The 18,584-nt window shown below is 49.3% G+C and overlaps 1 protein-coding gene and 1 pseudogene across 1 annotated transcript in view; one reads left to right on the top strand and one right to left on the bottom strand.

Moving 5' to 3' along the window:
• Positions 1 to 18,584, bottom strand: part of LOC146194883 (uncharacterized) — a 216,110-nt gene that overhangs the window by 103,398 nt on the left and 94,128 nt on the right. The gene's annotated exons all lie outside the window — the stretch shown is intronic.
• LOC146194885 (uncharacterized) lies at positions 6,982 to 8,311 on the top strand (annotated as a pseudogene).

Genomic DNA, 18,584 nt, shown 5'->3' with positions numbered 1-18,584 from the left:
TGGTCGAAATTTCCGGAGTCCTCCACTACGGCGTCTCTCATAGCCTGAGTCGCTTTGGGACGTTAAACCCCACAAACCAACCAACCAACCATTTCCTTAGCTCTGCGCACGAACACCAAGGTCCCGGCAGATGACTACACGAATCGATTGCGCAAGATTACGGCCAATGCCAATGGGAAGACGAACCGCAGCCGTGGTAAGAACACTGCAAGTATGATGGCTAGCTATGATTACGCACTCGGATAGCGGCGAGTCATGCGCCCAGATGTGTGGGACCGTTACAGGCTGCTGAGATTGTTTCACGACTGCAAGCTAAAAGGCCCGAGGTCGGGCGGAATCGGCGGGCCCATGCCAGCAGTTTTTCCCCAGTGAAAGTAACTGTAGAAGCCGACACTGCACGCGCTGAACAGCGCGTAGGCTAGCGAACACCGAGAACGGTCTCTGCGGGCACTGTCGCGACGCCGGACATAGAGGGCCGGCGCCGAGGGTAGCGTTGACCGGCGAGGCGTAGAGGAACCGCGGAGACGAGGAGCTTTCATTAGATCTGAGTACAAGTATTTTATTTACATCTGTACACTTTGGAGATTTCAGAAGGGAGCCCTCTCCCGATGTCAGACACCAGGTTTTCTTCTCTTGGGTCTCCCTAGGTCCCTAGGCAGGGAATTAGTTCATCTTCGGCACGGGCAAATCGCGAAGCACGAGGTGACAGTTTGCGCACTGCATCACTCAGCCTCGCCCCGCACATTCTTGCACGTGTGCCACTACACTAACACACACGTCGCCAGTTCACAAGCGAACCCCCATCGTTCTATCCTCACGGCGTGCCTCTGTTTTTGTCCGTTCAGTCCGGCACCCTGTGGGTCTCCCCCTCAGCGGCAAACACTTCAGGCAGCAGGCCAGACCTCGCGCGAAGCCGACGATTGCTTCTCCCTCCGCTTTTGTCCAACGTCGAGTATCACAACCCGACACCGCGCGGTTCCGACGACGGTCGCTTGCTCCGCCGCCGCCCCTCTGTAGGTCGGGCCAGGCTCTTCTTGGGAAGTCAGGCCGTTTCTTCAAAAAGCGACTAAATCGGTGCTTCGAAATGGCCATGGGTGAGGACAGCGGCTGTTGAGGCGTGCGTGCAGACCGGGTGGACATTTGCAGACGAAGCTTGCTGAGATGCCCGTGGAGCGAACGCAGACACACCGACGCCTTCTGAGCAATAAATTAGCTCGGACACAACAGCACCGCTGCAAAACCCGAAGCCAGCGCAGTCGCTTCGACAACGGAAAATTCCGCGCACATGCAGTGACGCAAGCAGCAGCTCTGTAGCACCCACAGCTAGCGAAATCGCTGAAGCATTGTCAAATGCTGCGCATGTGAGACAACGCGCACAGCTACTCCGTTGGCATGGCTACAACACCCTCAGTCAGCGCGATCGCTGAAAAAGGGGGGAGTGCTCCGAACGTGGCTGTCACGCACACAGAGCAGCGCCGGAGGCGTCGGCTGCAAGCCGGTGTGGTTCCTGTACACGGAGCTCTGCAAGACGCCTGGTGCATGGAGGGACAGAGCCTGCTGCCCCGATGTTTCGACCTGCAGGGTGTCTGCGCGGCTCGGGGAGAGCAGCGCACGGCGGGCATACCGGCGGCCCGTGAATGGATGGCAGGCCAGCGGACTTCGCCGCCTCTTCATCCCCGTGAAGGCAGCGGCGGGTATTTCAACAGCATGATTGCGATGTGTTGTCTGCACGCTCAGCCAGCCCGACGCGAGGGCGGCCGTCCTTGCTTTGGCCGCCGCGCCAGAGGCAGAGTTTACCAACCCAAGTCCAGACTCTTGTCCTGCGGCATGGACCTGTTGAAGGTCCAGCCGTGCAGCTTCTAAGGTGAAAACAGCGCACAGGTAGAGGTCATGATTAAGGGAGGAAGGGTGTGGAAATCCACATTCCCCTCGCCTGCACGACGCGGCGAACACACTCTCTCCCTCTCGGGGAGCCCTATCTTTCCCTTCCTGGCCTCCTTCCCCCGGAGCTGTGGCGGAGAGGGTGGGGGATGAGAGAAGTGGCGTAGCATGCCGGGCGGCTCCTCCTCCACCTTTCCCTGTCATCTCGGCGGACAGCATCTGCATCTAGAGACGATGCGGCGACGCTGGAGCGCGCGGATGCTGCTATGACCAACGTTAGCTATGACCGAGGATGTGAATTGGTGACTCCCAATAAACACCTTGGCCCGCTGGCTATGTGATGTACTTCACGGCCACGGCTGTGGACAAAGCTAGCGGCGATGCGCCCGGTTCTCAGAGCAGAGCCCGAGTCCCGTGGGAACCCCGACACCGTGAAGAATGTGTAAACGGGTTTTTATTTGGACAATTGTGACCAAAAAAAGGAAGATTGAGCGGTCGTTCTCTTCCGCTACTTTATGAAGACTCCCATCGGCCGATGTCTGCCGCGCTTCGAACACCGCGGTCAGTTGACCCAGACGCGGGTTCCAAGAAGCGATGGTCTTTAGTTCGGGCCACGCCCGAGTTCCAGTGCGGGGAGAGGGTAAAGGCGACGGTCGCTTTTCGCAACCCTCATAAACATGTCAAATTTCGAGCAATACGTGTTTTCTCTTAACGAGAACATCGAGAGTTCGTAGAGTCAAGGAACATAAAACAGTTAAAAGCACACCCTCATTTTTCTTTTTTTTTTTTTTTCGGAGAAAGCATGCGAGTGTCAAGCAAGCTGATAAACACTTCCTTTTTTTTTTTCTTTTTTTTTCTCTGCTGGCTGGCAACGCGGTCCGCCGAAGGAAAAGTGGTATTTGCCCCACAGTTTCGACCCTCCGCCGACCAGGTCCACTTGGTCGGAATTTATGACCACGGGACTTCCCAAGGCGCACAGAGAGCGCAGCACGCCCGCGCTGGTCCCAGCGCAGCCCCGGACACGATAAAGCCGCTCAAACCAAATTCGAAGGGCCCACCAGAACTGTCGACTTTTCCGAGAAAATCGTAGCAGGGATGGGAAAAGGAGGAATCCTACGCGCTCTGGGTATGGACATGCAGGATGATGGCTTGGGGGAAGAAATGGACAGGCTGGGTGCCCGAGTCAAGCAGGGGAGACAGAAAGGACGCATCCGAGAAAGGTTGTTCGCACCGGCGCATTGTTAGTTGTTGTTGCCCACTGAAATTTATCTACATTCAAACAGTGACCTAAATAAATCGCTTCTTCCATAAGTGTACGCTAACACGAAGATGGTGTACCTCGGGGAAAGTCGCTGGCTGCAATCCTTGCAGAAAAGCTGCCTTACACAATTTCAGAGATGGAACAGCTGAAGGAGGTTTCGGTGCAATTTTCGTAGCAATAAAATCTTAAGTTCTGGAGCACTAAAAGTAGGTCATAAGAAAAAAAACTGCATTTGAGAGCAGATGTTCAAATTTTTGACCTGTTAAACGCAAAAAAAAAAAATTAAATACCGGAAGTAAGAATGAGAACCAAAGGAAATCGAGCCACAGTCACCAGGTTACCGACGTTCACTAAATTTCCTTCAGGAATCTGAGCTGCCGCTGTATTTGTAAATAAGCAATTTTATGCAGAAAAGCGTGCTATCGCAATAAGAAAAAAAAAAGATTGTAAATCAAGTTAACAAGGAGGTAAATTTTTCATCTGGGGACCAAATAAAAATTAGAGAAAGCAAGATATTGTCCGTTTTTTTTTGCGTTTTTTTTTTTTCATTGAGCGTGGTTTGGTTACTTTAATCACGAGATCTTGTCTTGCTTGCAAGAATCATCATCATCATCATCAGCCTGATTATACCCACTGCAGGGCGAAGGCCTCTCCCATATTTCTCCAGTTAACCCGGTTCTGTGCTAGCTGCATCCACTTGACCCCTGCGAACTTCTTAATCTCATCCGCCCACCTAACCTTCTGCCGCCCCCTGCTGCGCTTTCCTTCCCTTGGAATCCAGTTTGTTACCCTCAGCGACCATCGGTTATCCTCTCTTCGCACTACATGTCCTGCCCATGTCCATTTCTTCTTAATTTCTACTAGAATATCGGTAACTTGAGTTGCAAGAGTCATCAACCTTTATTGTCCGCGAAATCCACAGCTCCTGAAAAGCCCAATTCAAATCGAAGACTGCTTGCGACAGCAATCAGGCTAGCTATTCCCAAGAGCGAACACCGAAAAAAAGAAAGACAGCGACCGAAAGGCAACGGTGCAAATACCGAAAGCAGATAACGAAGCAAGTTGTAAACAAAAGAACTTGCGATCGCGTCTTCGGCCAATAATTTACGCTTTGTAGAGGCACACGATGACTCGGCGGTTTTGATTTGACATTTTGACGGGTGATGATCGGGGATATAAGGTCTTATACTTCGCGCACGGTTCAGCAGCCGTAAATGTTATATAGGGCTCCGTCGCGCGCTTTGGAATTCAAAATCTAAACTTCTCCACGTCTCCCGCCCGACACACGCCTGAAGCAAACTTGACATGTGTCCTCGAGAGGCCGTAATTGATTGCAACTGCTACATAACTGACGGCGGGAACGCGAGTCTATTGACAACACAGCATGACACCTCGCGTTGCACGAATGGCCGAAAAAAAATAGTGGCAACTTCAAAAATCTGTGTAAAGACGCCCGACACGTAGTGTATTATACAAGCATGCCGCGCTTAAAACATAACTGTACGAATAAAATAAGGCACACAATGCGCACCTGCTCTGCCGCTTTGAACAAAGCCTTACAAACGATTACACCGACAATTTTGCCAGCAGATATGCTCCCCCAAATGGAGAGCATTATTTTGAAGCACCTGTCAAACCTGTCTCCATCGAACTAGCTGGTGGCACCGACAATAGAACCCGGCCAAGGCAGCCTATCGACGTCAACAAGCACTCGCGTGGTTTTTATTGGTTGCATTAGCTTCGTGCCCACCACAACTAGATTAGATTGGCCACCGGCCAGACTGCAGGTGGCCAACGCGGATCGTAATGCTCGCCAAATCTAGTGCGACTTCTAACGCTTGGCGGCTAGTCGGGGCATGTCGGCGCAGTGAGACGCAACTATTAACAGATCTCACGCTTATGGCCCAGCTTGGTGCAAATAACGCAATTGGCTGCACCCATGAGATTTCTTTAGTTTTCCATTCAGCGAGCGAGACGAGGGGAAAATACATGACGGCGAACAAGGCCACGTCTCGTGACTTAAAATTCGCGCGTACACGCGCCCATGTCGCATGTTAACACGGGAAGCATAGCGCGGGAAGAACGGATAAAGAGGACAAGACGGGACTAGCGCTAGCTTTCAACCCAGCCAACATGATTTACCAACCTGCCCTTCTGAAGCCCATCCCACAATTCTTCGCTTCGTTGGTAGCAAATATACCTATCGCGTTGGATCCCCGAGAGTGTTCACGTTCCGTTAACTGACTCCAGCCCGGACACAAGCCGTGGATCGAAGGATATTACCAACATTCATTACCAACACCGCTCATTCTAGCGACGAAACTTATAGGACACCTCACTTAATGGGCTCGTGTTTTACCACTTGTAATGATGCCTAGGACATTACACGGATCATCACGTCACATTCGCCTACGACTGCTGAATAATTTACAATCGAAATTCGTTTCTCACCTGTTTCGGTTTCAACATCCAGCGATTGTTGTGACGTCACAGTCAAGTCTAGGTCACGCGAGGGATGAAGATACAGCGATATAATCGCTGCTGTGTCATTTGAATCCACTACAATGATAAAGCCAGCCTGCCTCAAGAACAGGAATCATTACAAATGAAAAAAAGGGCGATTATATCGCTGTTTTTTTTTTTTTTTTTCATGCCGCGCATCAAGATATGATTGTGACGTGTGAGCGAAACCGAAACTAGTGGGGAAAAAAAAAACAGTTTTAAATTATATAGCGGTCGTAAGTAAAAACCGCTTGCGGTTTGATATATAGTAATGACTTGCACATCATTAACAAGAACAATGGTACGAAAATTTGGTGTCTATAGTCCTTTAATGACACCAAGAATGCCGATACTAAAACACAAGACGTGACTTGTGCTGTTCACATCTTTGTGCGCACACTCCCCGACCCGTCCACATTTTGATAGATTCGCATTCGGCTTACCGACGGCTCCTGTACAAGCTGCTTCCCCTCTGCACTTGCACACACACTGTCAGGCCGGCACGCAGGCATGGCCCCTCTGAGCCGCGGTGAGCGCGAGGCACGACTTCCGAGCCACCGCCACACCGAGCCTGGACCGCGCTGCTGACGTCATGCAGCTCTTTGGAGAAACCAGCGTCTCAGTCCCTGCAAAACCGTGCCAAGAATGCCCGCCTCTGACACTGGCGCCTAGAAACTCACAGCTACCCAAAGCCAGCCATCGATACACCTCGTTTCCCCTCAAGCGCACTATCTTGCTTCGAGGGCCTGAAATATCAGTTTTCGCCCGCAGGACAGATGGTCAGCATAAGCCGTGTTTACATGAAGGCGACAGAAGCGCATCTCATCGCATTTCGTAGCGCCTGACAGTAATGCGATGCGACAGCGTTTACATGTAGCGCATAATCTCTAGCGCGGTGGTGGCGGCACGTGGTGTCACATATCGAAAGCATTAGTGGCACGAGCGTGGCCGCCGCGATCGGCTCCGACGCAGCGCTTCATAGCGGCGGCCACGGGCACGAGGTTGTAAATTTTCAAATTTATTTACTATTTATTTTATACATACTAGAATTAAAGAAAAGCTCTAATAGATACCAAAAACAACGTATGAAGCGAAATTAAATACTACTTTGCCTTTGTTTATCCCACCCGAAGCTATTTGAATATCCCGCGGTCTCTGTTCATGCAACACCTCCTAGACAGCTTTCAAGGCCTGCGCGCTCCGACGTGACGTCACTTCCTGCCGGCCTACTCCCTGCATCCCCGGCGTCCCGGCGCACCAGTCAGCCGCGCGCCATATTTACTTTGTGCCGTGTGCAAGTGGGCTGCTGTTCTGCGTGTGTTGCCCTATTTGGTTGCTGTGCGCCCATGTTTTGCGGCATATGCTGGTTTTGACATGCCGAACAAGTGTTGTGTACCGGCATGTTCAAGCAATTACCGAACAGGGGAAAAAGCCCAAGTGTTTTCCTTCCCGAAGGACGAAGTGCAACGCACGAAGTGGCTGCGGGCGATACCGAGGAAGGATTTTATTCCTACAGAGAATAACAAGGTAAGAGATTTGTTTGTTACACTGTGCTTCTAGACTACGTTTGAAGCGCAATTCGATTATTCCTTTTATCGAACGAGAACAGTATATAGCAGGTATTTCGCTCTAGCAGTCGCATATTATCAGTATGCCTTCGCTTTTGTTTGCATGCAGGTATGCGCACTGCACTTCGAGGAGTCATGTCTTGAACGGAAAACTTCGTACACGGATCCCAGGACCGGGCGAGTGCTCGAGGTTTCATTGAAAGTACCCCGGCTTCGAAAAGGATCAGTGCCTGCTCTCTTTCCGGGATGCCCATCCTACTTGTCAAAGCAAGACGCCTGCCCTTCCAGAATATCACCAGATAGCAAACGAACACGCCGAGAAGCATCAGACCTTGCTCGTGCGATTTCTGAATCCGCAGCTTCCTACCACAGTGAAGAAATTAAGCGTAGTTTTTTCTCGCTTCCTGAACTGAAAGAACGATTGAAGACAGTGTGTGTACCTGATGTGTGGGCAGTCATTCATCGCCCTAACTGTGCGCTGTTTTTGAACATAGTGAACGAGAGTGCACCTGTTTTGCAGTCATCCGTGACCATCTCCGTTGATATGGAGTTAAGCGTGTGTTTCTTGGGCAAAAGTTTGAAGCGTTTTGGAAATTACTTGGTGCCAAATAAGGTCATGGATGTCAATGTTCTCCTGGAAATATTGAATCGAATGCAATGCATTGAGAGCGACGAGTGTCCTTCTGATGGCCTTCCAGATATTGTTTGTGCTCTTCTGGAAAAAATTGAGGAACACATCACAGACAGCAAAAGGGATATGATTAGATTTTTGAAAGAACAGGTGACATTGCTTGTAAAGGAACGCATCCAATATTCATCAGAGATTATGGTGCTTGCTTGTATTTTGCACACCATATCCCCTCACGCATACAAGTTCCTTAGGTCATCTTGTGTCCTTGTCTTGCCACATCCGAGTACAATAAGAAATGTCTGCTCTTCATTTCAGTTGTCACCGCAAAATGAATCTGGGAATGGTAATTTTCTGAAGTACATCGCCCACAGATCCAAACAACTGAAGCAATATGAAAAAGATATTGTTCTGATGGTAGATGAAATCCATATCCAACCATTTTTTGATTATAAAGGTGGCAATATCAGTGGAGCAGCGGCAAACTCCAATGTGGCCGCTACATCCGCGCATGTGTTTATGTTGCAAAGCATGCTCAGCTCTTTTCGAGAAGTTGTACACATTCTTCCTGTGCGAACGCTGAATGCCGAGTCTCTGCACAAAGTGCTTAAGGAAGTCATCCTCGGGCTTGAAAAACTTGGATTCAGAGTGCTAGCTGTTGTGTCGGATAACAATTCGATCAACAGGAAAGCCCTTAGTATGTTTTCAAGTCCCCCCAAGCTGAAAATAGCTTATCCGAATCCGGCTGACGCACCACGGCCTTTATTTTATGTTGTAGATGCCGTGCATTTGCTCAAGTGCATTAGAAACAACTGGTTAAATAAAAAAAATCCTGGAACTAACCTTTATTTCCCACTGTTTGACCTTTCAAATAACACAGTGCATCATGATGCCATACAGTGGGCTTCTTTCAAGGAACTACGTGAGCTTCATAAGCTTGAAGCTTCGCAGCTCCTAAAATACAGCTACCACCTCTCCTCAAAAGCACTGAACCCCAGCAACTTAGAGAGACAGAATGTCAAGCTCGCTTTACAGGTATTTAATGAATTTGTGGCTGAAGCATTAGATGCCCACAGTGACTTGCCAGCATTTCAACATGCTAAGCAGACTGCAAATTTTGTTAGAGTAATCGTTAGATGGTGGAAAATTGTAAATGTTAAAACACCGCACAAAGGGTATCACCATCGAGATGTTTACGAGCAGCCAGCTTCATCAAGGACAGATGACCCTAAGCTGACCTTCTTGGGTGCCTTAGTGACTTGGTTGGACGTGTGGGAGTTTTATAAGCATGACAATGGTACACTCACAAGAGAAACTCTTACTGCTTGGAGGCATTCAGCCTACGCTTTGCTGGAGTTCACAAAGTACTGTACTGTTGAACTTGGTTACAAGTACGTACTTCTCGGAAAGGTGCAGACAGATGGTCTCGAACACAGGTTCGGTCAGTACAGGCAAATGGCAGGAGGCCACTATCACATTAGCATCCGACAACTTTATGAATGTGAAGGCAGGCTGCGACTGCAGAGCACCCTTCCGGCATTAAGCGATGATGATCTGCTAGACACTGCTTCTTCACAAAGTGCCCCACATAAAGCGTCTTTCGACATTAACGTAGAGTCTGAAGACTTAGACAAGTTGAGTTCACGTGTTGCTGTGTTTGGCTATGTTGCAGGCTTTTGCGCGCACTCTGTCTTGAAAGTTTTGAAGTGCGACACCTGCAAGGAAAAGCTTGTTGTTGAGAGAGATGACGAGAGAGACACGGATATGTACTCACTAACAGCGAACCTCAGTCGAGGGGGCTTAAAATTTCCCAGTGCGTGTGTTGTTACCATCGTTATGCACGCCGAAGTTGTTGTAAAAAAATTGCTGCAGCCCGAAAATGCCACGAACTTCTTGCAGATGTCTAATCACAGGGACATTGTGAAGCACCTTGTGATTAAAAGCCTGCCAGAGTTCGAAGAACTGTGCACATGTGAAAACGGCCATGAGCCAGAACTTGTAATTAACATGGCAGCAAAATGTGCTACAAATATAATCCTGAACAATTATTGTAAATACAGGAACGATACTGCCACTGCTGCTGCAAAAGCTGATGCAAAAGCACGCAAATTAAAGACTGTCACCAAAAAGTGATAATGAAAGCAATTGTTGGCTGTTTATTGTGCTTCATCATTTGTGCCGCAAATAAATTTTGTCCCCATTTGTAAAGCTTTTAAGCATTTTGCATTTATTTAACTGGAGCGAACGTCACGACATGCTATTTGTCAAACGTTCTCATTCTTTTCTATTTTTTTTAACTCTTCCTACATCTCAACGATAATGTGCTACATCTACACGTCACTTGCGCACCAACCACGCGTAGCTTCATGGAAAGCCTGAGCGCGGCTACGCAGCAAGCGCCAACAAGCAGGGGAGAGTTGGAAGCGGCGCGTCGCCTGGGACGGGCAGTGGTGACGTAGCTGACGTCGAGGCACGTGACGCGCAGGCCTGGAACAAGTTTAGGAGGTGTTGGTTCATGGCGCCCAACAACGCTTACTAAGCCTATCATGTGTCCTATTCCAGAAGCTGCCTTAAAATTTGAAGCGTTTTGTCGCCAGAATTGTGTAGTGCGGGCATCTTCAGACAAATCAAAAGCTTATTTCACCATTCGTTTGCAGCGAACGCGAGACACAGTGGAGCGGCAACGGCGAATTGGTGGTGAGGCGCGCGGCCGCCGGAAGCCACAATCTTGTCCTTAAACTGCTTAAGCTACAAACAACTAATTTTTGGGTTAGTGTTTTATCATTTGTAATGACGCCTAGGACATTACTGTATACGGATCAACACGTCACATTCGCCTGCGACTGGTGAATAATTTATAATCAAATTTCGTTTCTCACTTGTTTCGGTTTCAAAAGCCGAGCGATGGCTGTGATGTAACAGTCAAGTCTGGGTCACGCAAGGGATGAAGATACAGCGATATAATCGCTGCTGTGTCATTTGAATTCACTATAATGATAAAGCCAGCCTGCCTCAAGAACAGGAATCATTACAAGTGAAGATTGAGCGATTATACTTGTTCTTTTCATGCCACGCATCGACATTATTCTGACGTAACAGCCCCCTCTCGGATATCGAAACCGAAACTGTTGAGAAAAGAAAATTCAATTAAAAATGCTTTGGTGGTCGTAAGCGAAAACTGCGTGTGGATCGATATAAAAGAATGACTTACGCTTCATTAACAAGAAAATACCACAAAAATTTGGTGTCATAGTCCCTTAATGCGATGCGACCACATGCACGGAGCAAGTCTACATACTCTTTTCAATACAACCCTGCCTGGCGCATTAATGAGATGTGCTAGGAACTGAGTGCGATGCGATAGCTGTCGCATTCATTAAACACGGCTATAGGCAGCTTTGGATCCCCGTTGCCCAGCAGCCATCACGCATCTCTGTCTTGTGACCGCTTATATGACCCGAGTTCGAGGTGACGGTGCAACGAAATTATGGTTCAGATGATGACTGCACGTGAGGCTCTGACCACAAAAACACCACCCACAAGATACCCACAAAAGCCTGCCCACCCGATTCCGGCAACGAAGTCGTGCATGAGACCGCATGAACGGGAGCAGCCGACCTCAAGAACACTAATTCCAGAGCCCGTCACCTCATCGCAATTTGTTCACTATTCATTTGGCTATGCACAGAGGATCCGGGCTTCCAGCGGCCGCAGCTTCGTCAGTCCGTCATCTCGTCGGTCCGCGTATTCCGTGTTCACACGTCACTACTATGATAGAGGCACGCTGTCGCCCCGCGGGCCGGTACGCCTTTTCTTCAGCGAGTTTTAGCGGCGGACCGCGAAGCTGTTCGCGCTAGGTGTGTCATCAGCCCATTCTTCCCAGAAATGGACACCCTCACTGCATGCGCGCAGCCTGGGACTGCAGTCGTGGGACAATAGAAGGAAACCGGCCTTCTCACAGGTTCCCTGTAGTTACAATCTTGTCTCAGAAGCTGTTTGCAGCACTGAGAAAGGCAGTGGCGCCCTGCCTCACTCATCATCATGCACTATAATAACAGGCAATTGTGCCCTTGCTTGCAGGTCCCCTGGGAGCACTAAAATAGATAATTGCGCTCCCATGGTCACCCCTACCATTTCGGGGCGCGAGAGGCGCGTAGGAGCACTGACGGCTTTTCGCAGTGATGCAAACAGCTTCTGAGACAACTGTTCGGGATAGGCGTGCGAGAGGAAAGTTGGAACGAGAGAGTAGATAAGCCTGAGGTGCGCGCGGACAAAAGCTCTTTCTGCTTCCCGTCGTCCTGTGCGTCCTTCCTTTCTCGGTCCACAGAGTCCGCTTGACGGCATCGGATCGCAGAACAGTTATCAGTGACAAGTGAACACGTGACGCGCAGCCCGCGGACCGGCGGTGCTTCGTGTGAATCGGTCATCCCTAACATTGAGCTTATGTAGACCGGGATCCGGGCCATATCCCCTGCCTGCAGTGCACCCTACGCTTCAGCCACTGGTCCGACGTCCGCAAAAACACATCACGTGCAGCGGTAATGAGCACTCGCCCGCGCGATGCCCAAAACAATCTTAGAGGCTCTCTCCATATTCTCGACCAAGCTCGACAAGCTTGATAATTATAAAAGGTGTTGACTTGACAATAGATATTCAAGATACCAGTGACGGGCTAATGTAAAGTCCACCCCCCCCCCCCCCTCTGCGCATGCCCGGTGGCAAATGAGGCGCACTTTTACGTAGTCGCCGGTATGCTAAAAGCCTCCAATAACAGTGAATGGATAGCAAGTCAGTTGCTTGTAACTAAACACCATTCAAATGAAGTAGCTGTAATCGGTTACTTATTTTCTACAATGCGCACAACACTGGCTCAGAGCCTGGTAAAATCATCTAACGTATGCATGCACAACTGGCTCCTCTCCCCATCACCCCGCAGGTTAAGAGCCCATGACTGACGTTTGTATGCCCGCCCTTCTCCCCTTCACTATCCCCGCAGGTCCAGAGTCTTATCAAAACCTCCACACAGATTTCGAATGGACTTTCGCACAATAATACTGCGGTGATTGGTGCAGCCAAACCACCTGTCAACTTTTCTTACGCTTCCCTCTACGCCGGGAAGTGCAGCGGCAGCTGCTCTTCCTCTGCGTCTGAAATTGTTTCAGTAAATCCTTTTGGGAGGCGCTAAACGTCCCCACCACCTAGAATCACTCAATAAGTTTCAGAGTACTACGAAGTTCACATCGCGTGCTGGCAACCATGACCGGCGCGGCAATCAAGCTTTCAAACGCTCGAGGATAGCACGAGGCGTTATTCAAATCAAATGCAGAGAACATTTTGAAAGCAGCATGGGCATTATTTGCCTGCGCAGCCACTTTAGAAACCTAGCCTTAGATGTTTATGCGCCATAAAACACAACACACAACACACAACAACTTTAGAAACCGTAGAATTCGTGGACTGTGAACGGTAAGCTTGTATGAAAGGCTGAGCGACGGTCTGCATGCAGATCATTCCGTCCTGCCGAACAGACCTCTATCGATTAATCAGACACCTTGCTATTCTGCTGTGATTTTCATGGCATTGTAATCAGTCGCACTTTTTTGTCTTCCTCAATTACCACTGTAAATGATCACATTAAGTGATTCTCTATGACGATGCCGATGCCAACTAACTGTACATCGTCGCATCGTCGCATTTGACGCAAGCTCACTCGTGCTTGCTTCTTAACATCTTTATTGACGCAATCAAAATAACTGTCATTAGCCATTATCACTCATCGCTAACCGTTGTTACTCGTTTGCAGTCAGCTGAGGTCGTTAGGTCTTCGTTTCACGTATTGGTCGTTTCGTTATCGTCACGCCTAGTGCGCTCATTACTGTTAGTCATCGTTTGTTATATTGGTCGTTTAGTTGTCATTAGCAGTGATTATGGGTCATGCCTTGTCATTTTACTCATTTCAATCAGTTCCGATCATTTCAAGTGGTCGTTTCTCATATTTGTTGTTTCGTAGTCATGATGAGTCATACCTACTCAATGTAGTCATTACCACCCATCACAAAGTATTTTTACTCCATTTCCAATCAGCTGCAGTATGTCAAACTGCTAAGTCATTATTAATCATCGTTATTAATTATTAACTATATCGACGTCTATTTATAATTTTTATTCATTAGCTATCAACATCGATCGTTTTCATTCTTAATCTCTCTCACATGTCCACTATTTGCGAGCGACACACGTGAGCTTATACCTGATTCTCAGTGTTCTTGCACACTTCGGCGGCAAGACGATGAAATCCTGCAGCCAGCTATGACAACATCGACATTCGAAGCATATTTTTTTCGGATTGAGATCTCGTAAATGGTACCGCATCCCAATCAACGGAAGTCTCTAAGCATTCTTTACGTTATTTGCATTACAGCGTGCGAACCTCTGAATTACTGCAGGTAGGGTTTCCTTTGCTTGAGATGCCGGCGCTGTGCGCTCGGCGTAGGCATGCAGCTTTCGAAACGGCACCTCTACCGCTTCAAAGACGCATGTTAGCTTCGATCCAAGATGTGATTATGCTTTATCAGGAACGTAAAGATTCGCGCCATTAGATACGATTGTTTTGCAACAGCTGCAAAAACATACTCGCAACAGAGCGAAGGGGACGGCAGCCATTGAAGTGGGCGGAGCCACGAGAACCGCTGGGCTTGCGTATGCTCCCATGGGAGCGAACGCATTTCAATGGCAAATATGGAGCAAAGGATTTAAGCCGGAGTGGTGCGCTCCGTTTGTGATCCGGCCAAGCACTCGCAATCTGCCAATGGAATTCAACAAGTGTATTTCCACCGCTGCGCCATGCGGTCACGAGATTTACAAAGGGACCCCGTCGGTGGCGGGACAGGGTAATAGGGAGATTTAGAATAGGGGGACCCAAGGCTTGGGACCCCCAAGAAAATGGCGTGGCGCGGCGCAACGTGCTAGCCGAGACGAGTTTTAGAATAGAGGTTCTCTCGACGCAGCGGAGCCGGGGGTGCTTTCGTAGATGGCAGCACCCCGACGGTAAACCATGAAAACGCATTTAAATATGTAAAAGCCAACAACGTTACTTTCTTTCTCAAAAAGAGCTATTATTGTACAAAACTATTACTACCAGTTATACAAACCGTTTTCGTCATACAAGGCGAAATCGGCGAATAGTCCATCCAGGATGAGCCGAGAAACCTCATTTGAATCTTCCGCGCTTTCCGACATCTGATCCCCATGGCAACCAAACGAGGCGAACTCGCTAAGCCTAGCAGCTCGGTAAATCCAGAAGCAATAAGAAAATATGGGGCATTTTATCGCTAAAATTTGGTAGTGCGGGCATCATGAGACATAGCATAAGCTTCGTTGGCCTTTCGTTTGCCGTGAACGCGTGACACCATGGAGCGGTAACGACGAATGTGAGCCGAGGCGCACGGCCGCCGCTTGGCCGGACGCCGCCATCTTGCCGTAACCCAAGCGACCCAACGGTGGTATAATAATACCCCTGTCACACGGACCGTTTCGATCCTCACTGAACTCGATCAGCATTGAACTGCATTGAAGGTTGTCACATGGCAACATTCAAGTGCAATCGAACTCGATCCTGCTTGACTTCCAGCTGCTTCCTCGAGCGCTCTTGAGATTTCAAGCACACTCGAAAGCGGTCGTTGACACCCTCGTCAATCAGCGAGCTCTAAAGCGCACACGAGGAAAATTTCTCAATGCTCATTGAAAACGCCCGTGTAGCACGGGACGCTTCAATCCTGCTTGAAAACCTCAATGCAGATCGACTTCAATGAGGACCGAAAGTGACTGTGTGACAGAGGTATAACGGCGGCTTGGGGCGAATGCTATTTTCGAAAAATAGGAGCTGCCCCAAGCGTGCCTTACGTTCTGCGCATTTCGACGCCCCAAGCTCCTTGAGGCCCCCTATTCTAAAACTCTCTAATAGCGGAGCGCGAGTGCGTATGCTCAGAGTAATTGCCGCACCTCTAGCTCATTCACCCCAGCATTTTGCACTTGGGCATTCTTGCCCAGCTTTTACACAGTCCCCTAACCGGTTGGGCCCCTCTATTCCAAACCTTCCTAATGCGCACGCGCGAAGCGCCGGGCTGAAAGAACAAGGGGGCCCTCTTTCATTTTGGACTAACGAGGGGCTTGCAACAATAGGAAGGGAGTGACGAAGGGGCTGTCCCCTACCGCTTTCTTCTGGTCCTGAACAGGGAGCCTCGATGCAAAGGCCCTTTTTTAGGGTGGTGCCAACTTCAAAAAGAATGGCGCGAGTGGCCGCCAGATTTGGTGAGCCAGCCACACTGTGCGGGCAGCGGCCGCTAAATTTAGCGGGCCGCAATTCCGGGCGTAGGCATTAGAGACTTTTAGTATAGCGTATGGAAGCTTTCGTACGATAAACGCCAGCAAATTATGGGACGCTACTCCGTGTGTTGCATCGGCGCTTTTAGTTGGCCGTACGAAAGAGCGAATGCAAACTACGGTTGCGACATCTGGATTTAAAATTAAAAAACACATTCAGGCTTTTTTTTTTTTTTTACTCTCAAGCCAAAACTAGCCGAGTCGCATCGGGATTTTAGCCAGTTTCTGTGTTGCGGCAGCTTCGTTGTACTCCCCAACGTTGGTATTCCCATGTTAAATACTTTTACCTTGTATTGCCGTCACCGGCCTCCTTTCAGACCCGTACTGCCAAGCGCATTTTCACGGATACACACGTGTAAGCATTCAAGCCAAGACGATCCACTTCATGGCGTTGCCATGCCAACAAAGCAACGCTACTTGTCAGGCTTAGGGACTGCGCTTCCGCCGTTCAAAATACAGAACAAAGTAAATTATTGACTAAATATTTGAGCTGAATGCTACACGAGGCAAAGCGAAGACCCCGTGTGCCATTTATTGGCGGCAGCGCGCCCTAAAACGCGGTAACGAAGACAAATTCACTCTGAAGCGGGCGGCCTGGACGCCGCCATCTTGTCAACACTGATCTCCCATCGTACTACATCGTACATAAGGGCTGGGCACGATAAACTCAAGTTTCGGTGTACGCTGGCCGATCGTACGAAAGAGCTCAGTCCCGGGTATCGTATAACGCATGCGCAGTGCGCGTCACGATAGTTTTGGCGTGTGCTATTCCTCTGCGTGTGTCTGTGTAGGCTATACTAAAAGTCTATTGTCAGCCCCTCAATTCTAAACCTTTCTAGTCCCTTATTCTAAATCCCCCCCCCCCCCCCCCGAGTGACAGTGCTCCCCCTTTATTCCCGCGTTAAGAATGCCCGAAAACCTGTTCTCTCACAATGGTATGTGCGACCGAATGGACTGTAGTAGATGCATACACTGCATTTCACTATTATCCCTGAGACTGGTTCTGTCGCTATTGTGCATGAATTCCTGCCTCAAAGGGAAGCTAACTTGTGAGATGCAAGAGTCAAAATGGCGACTGCATATGTGAGCAACAATGGTTTTTGCCCCCTATTCTAAATCTTTCCTCGCCTCCAGGATGATAGTGCTCCCCCCTTTATTCCCGAGTTAAGAATGCCGGAAAACCTGTTCTCTCACAATGGCCTGTGCCACGGGAACTGTACTGTAGTAGATGCATACACTGCATTTAACTATTATCCCTGAGTCGGGTTCTGTCGCTATTGTGCATGAATTCCTGCCTCAAAGGAAAGCTGACTTGTGAGATGTGTGTCAAAATGGAGAGACTACATATGTTAGCCACCCTGATTTTTGCCCCCTATTCTAAGTCTTCTTTCCTTGCCCCCAGGGTAACAGTGCTCCCCCCTTTATTCCGGAGTTAAGAAAGCCCGAAAACCTGTTCTCTCACAATGCCCTGTGCGACGGGAACTGCATCCGAAGCTGCGTGGACTGTAGTAGATGCATTTAACTATTATCCCTGAGTCAGGTTCTGTGGCTATTGTGCATGAATCCCTGCCTCACAGGGAAGCTGACTTGTGAGATGTGAGAGCCAAATGGCGACTGGTTCTTAGGCGGCGATCTAGCGGGAGGCGGCATAGACCCTTACAAAGGCTGGCACCACCCTAAAAAAAGGGCGTTTGCATGGAGGCTCTTTAGTCGTGAAGTCCATTTAGCTCCCTGCTTCTTTTCTTCACAAACTGGGGACCTGTCAGCTCTCCCCTGCTCTTCACGGTTTTCAAATTTTCCCAGTCCACACAAGAGGGTGAGCGAGCCAGCACCAGGAACATGCAGGTGCATTCCTTTTTTGCGACGCCTGCAGTGACGCGCCGGCGTTGGCATCGCGTGGAAAGTGCTTTGGAGTCCCAGCTTAATGCGCACCCGCGAAGTGCTGAGCTGAAAGGGCAAGGGGGAGTTCTTTCCTCTTGGCCATGGGCACTTGCCTCGCTCATTCATCCCAGCATTCCGCGCGTGCGTATTCTCGTCCCGCTGCTACCTGATCCCCCCTAACCGGTTCGGTCCCTCTATTCTAAAGCCCCATAATGCACGCTGCGAAGTGCTGTGCTGAAAAGGCAAGCTGGAATAGGGGGCTGTCATTCTAGGCATGCCCACACACCTCCCCTTCCTTTATTACTGGTAATGGTGTCCATGTTCCCAGAAATCCCCCTCCCCTATTACAGATAATGGTGCCCACATTCCGGAAATACTCTCTCTCTCCTCTTACTGGTAATAGTGTTCATGTTCCCGGAATACACACTTCAGAATTCTAAGTGGCTTTCCCTTCACCCAACTCCCTTATTTGCAAACCGGG

The sequence above is a fragment of the Amblyomma maculatum genome, chromosome 3, assembly GCF_055883805.1.
Source record: "Amblyomma maculatum isolate TAMU_Amacu chromosome 3, ASM5588380v1, whole genome shotgun sequence".
NCBI classification, from domain to species: Eukaryota; Metazoa; Arthropoda; class Arachnida; order Ixodida; family Ixodidae; genus Amblyomma; species Amblyomma maculatum.
This window is presented reverse-complemented; position numbering and strand designations above follow the sequence as displayed.